This window comes from Chrysochloris asiatica, unplaced genomic scaffold (assembly GCF_000296735.1).
Source record: "Chrysochloris asiatica unplaced genomic scaffold, ChrAsi1.0 scaffold00152, whole genome shotgun sequence".
Lineage (NCBI taxonomy): Eukaryota > Metazoa > Chordata > Mammalia > Afrosoricida > Chrysochloridae > Chrysochloris > Chrysochloris asiatica.
Window position 1 is genome coordinate 7,490,360 of NW_006408670.1, and position 4,566 is coordinate 7,494,925.

Sequence of the window (4,566 nt, forward strand, 5' to 3'; positions counted from 1 at the left end):
TATAGACAAGTTGGACTCATCTGCCTGGTAGCTAGAACTCTGTATATGGAAATGTTGCACTACCCTGCCATGTAGCTAGCTCTCTGTATATGGACATTTTTCACTCATCTGCCATGTAGCTAGCTCTCTGGACATGGATATGTTGGACACATCAGCTAAGTAGGTAGCTCTCTGTATATGAACATAATGAACTTGTCTGTCATGTAAGTTGCTCTCAGTATATAGCCATGTTGGACATATGTGTCATATAGCTAGAACCCTGAATATGGACATGTTGAACTACTCTGCCATGTAGCTAGATGTCTGTACATAGATATGTTGGACTGATCTGCCATGTAGCTAGCTCTCTGTATATGAACATATTGGACTTGTCTGCCATGTAGTTGTTTCTCAGTATATGGACAAGTTGAACATAACTGGCATGTAGCTAATACCCTGTATATGGAAATTTTGGAGTGCTTTGCCATATAGCTAGCTCTCAGTGTATGGACACATTGGTCACTTCTGCCATGTACCTAGAACTCTATGCATGGAAATGTTGCACTACCCTGCCATATAGCTAGTTCTCTGTATATACACAGTTTGGACTTGTCTGCCGTGTAGCTAGCTCTCTGTACATGGATATGTTGGACTTATTTGCCAAGTAGGTAGCTCTCTGCATATGAACATATTGTATTTGTCTGCCATGTAATTGGCTCTCAGTATATGGACACGTTGGACATATCTGCCATGTACCTACTACCCTGAATATGGACATGTTGGAGTACCCTGCCGTATAGCTACCTATCAGTATATGGACACTTTGGACACATCTGTCATGTAGCTAGATCCCTGCATAAGGAAATGGTATGCTACTCTGACATGTAGCTAGCTTTCTGTATATAGACATGTTGGACTCACCTGCCTTGTACCTAGAACTCTGTATATGGAACTGTGTCACAACCCTGCCATGTAACTAGCTCTCTGTATATGAACATTTTGGACTCGTCTGAAATGTTGCTAGCTCTCTGTACATGAATATGTTGGACTGATCTACCAAGTATGTAGCTCTCTGTATATGAATATATTGGACTTATGTGCCTTGTTGGTGGCTCTCAGTATATGGACACTTTTGACATAACTGTCTTGTAGGTAGATCTCTGTATATAGACAAAATGGACTCATCTGCTTTAAAGCTAGAACTCTGTATATGCAAATGTTGCACTAACCTGCCATGTAGCTAGCTCTCTGTATATGGAGATTTTGGCCTCTTCTGCTATATTTCTAGCTGTCTGTACATGGATATGTTGGATTGATCTGCCAAGTAGGTAGCTATCTGTTTATTAACATAGTGGACTTGTCTGCCATGCAGTTAGCTCTCAGTATTTTAACACGTTGTACACATCTGCCATGGAGCCAGAACTCTGAATATGGACATGTTGGATTACTCTGCAATGCAGCTAGCTCTCTGTATATAGACAATTTGGACTCATCTGCCTTGTAGCTAGAACTCGGTAAATGGAAATGTTGCCCTACATTGCCATGTAGGTAGCTCTCATTATATGGACATGTTGGACACATCTACCATGTAGCTTGAACTCTGTATATGGAAATGTTGCTCTTCACTGCCATCTAGCTATCTCTCTGTTTATAGACAAGTTGGACTCATCTGCCTTGTAGCTAGAACTCTGTATATGGATATGTTGCACTTCCCTGCCATGTAGCTAGTTCTCTGTATATGGACATTTTAGATTCGTCTGCCATGAAGCTAGCTCTCTATACATGGGTATTTTGGACTTATCTGCCAAGAAGTTAGCTCTTTGTATATGAACATATTGGACTTGTCTTCCCTTTAGGTGGCTCTCAGTATATGGACACGTGGGACACATCTGCCATGTAGCTAGAACTCTTTATATGGAAATGTTGCACTACTCTGCCATGAAGCTAGCTCTCTGTACATAATCAAATTGGACTCATCTGCCTTGTAGCTAGAACTCTGTATATGAAAATGTTGCACTACCCTGCCATGTGGCTAGCTCTCTGAATATGGACATTTTGGATTCATCTGACATGTAGGTAGCTCTCTGTCCATGGATATGTTGGACTGATCTGACAAGTAGGTAGCTCTCTGCATGTGAAAATATTGGACTAGCCTGCCATGTAGCTAGCTCTCAGTAAATGCAAACGTTGGACGCATCTGCCATGCAGCTAGAACTCTGTGTATGGAAATATTGCACTACTCTGTCATGGAGCTAGCTCTCTGTATATAGACAAATTGGACTCATCTGACTTGTAGCTAGAACTCTGTATATGGAAATGTTGCCCTACACTGCCATGTAGCTGTCTCTGTCTATATGGACATTTTGGACTCGTCTTCCATGTAGCTAGCTCTCTGTACATGCATATGTTGGACTGATCTGCCAAATAGGTAGATTCCTGTATATGAACATATTGCACTTGTATACCATGTAGGTAGCTCTCTGTATATGAACACTTTTGACACATTTGCCATGTAGCTAGAACTCAGTATATGGAAATGTTGAACTACTCTGCCATGTAGCCAGATCTCTGTATATGGAAATTTTGGACTCGTCTGCCATGTAGCTAGCACTCTGTTCAAGGATATATTGGACTGATCTGCCAAGTAGGTAGGTAGCTCTCTGTATATGAACATATATGATTTGTGTGCCATGTAGTTGGCTTTCAGTAAATGGACAAGTTGGACATATCTGCCATGCAGCTAGTATCCTGAATATCGAAATGATAGACTACTCTGCCATTTAGCTACCTCTCAGTATATAGGAACGATGGACACATCTGCCATATTGCTAGAATTCTGTATAATGAAATGTTGCAAAACCCTGCCATGCATTTAGATCTCTGTATATAGACAAGTTGGAATCTTCTGCCTTGTTGCTGGAACTCTGTATATGGAAATGTTGCACTGCCCTGCCATGTAACTAGCTCTTGGAATATGGACATTTTGGACTCGTCTGCCATGTAGATTGCTCTCTCTACATGGATATGTTACACTCATCTGCGAAGTCTGTATATGAACATATTGGACTTGACTGCAATGTAGCTAGCTCTTAGTATATGGACATGTTGGACTCATCTGTCATGTAGCTACTACCCTCTATATGGACAGGTTGGACTACTCTGCCATGTAGCTAGCTGTCCGTGTATAGACACGCTGGACACATCTGTCATATACCTAGAACTCTGTATATGGAAATGCTGCATTACTCTGTCATGTAGATAGCTCTCTGTATATATACAAGTTGGACTCATTTGACTTGTACCTAGAACTCTGTATATGGAAATGTTGCAGTACTCTGCCATGTAGCTAGCTCTCTGTATATGGACATTTTGGATTCATCTGCCATATAGCAAGCTCTCTGTACATGGATATTTTGGGCTGATCTGCCAAGTAGTTGGCTCTCTGTATATAAACATATTGGACTTCTCTGCCATGTAGCTAGCTCTCAGTATATGGACACGTTGGAAACATCTGACATATAGCTAGAACTCTGAATATGGATATGTTGGAGTACTCTGCCATGTAGCTAGCTCTGTGTATATACACAATGTTTACTCATCTGCCTTTTAGCTAGAACTCTTTATATGGAAATGTTGCACTACCCTTCCATGTAGCTACCTCTCTCTATATGGACATTTTGGACTCGTCTGTCATGTAGCTAACTCTCTGTACATTGATATTTTGGATTGATCTGCCGTGTAGGTACTTCTCAGTATGTGGACACATTGGACACATCTGTCATGTAGGTAGATCTCTGTATATGGAAATGTTGAACTACTATGCCATGTAGCTAGCTGTCTGTATATAAACAAATTGTATTCATCTGCCTTGTAGATAGAACTCTGTATATGGAAATGTTGCACTACCCTGCCATGTAGTTAGCTCTCTGAATATGTAGATTTTGAACTCATCTGCCATATATCTAGCTCTCTGTACATGGATATGTTGGACTGATCTGCCAAGTAGGCAGCTCTCTGTATATGATCATATTGGACTTGTCTGCCATGTAGCTTACTCTCAACATATGGACATGTTGGACTCCTCTGAGACGTACCTGCCCTGTAGGTGTCTGTCAGTAAATGGACAAGTTGGCCATATCTGGCATGTAGCTAATACCCTGTATATGGACATGTTGGACTGCTCTGCCATGTAGCTAGCTCTCTGTGTATGGACACATTGGACACATCTGCCATGTACCTAGAACTCTGTATATGGAAACGTTGCACTACCCTGACATGTAGCTAGCTCTCTGTATATGGACGTTTTGTACTCATCTGCCATGTAGCTAGCACTCTGTACATGGATATGTTGTGCTGATCTGCCAAGTAGGTAGCTCTCTGTATATGAACATACTGGACTTGTCTGCCATGTAGCTAGCTCTCAATATATGGATATGTTGGACTCCTCTGAGATGTAGGTAGCTCTCACTATATGGACAAGTTGGATACATCTGTCATGTAGCTAGAACTCTGTATATGGAAATGGTGCACTACTCTGCAATGTAGCTAGCTCTCTGTATATAGACAAGTTGGACTTATCTGCCTTGT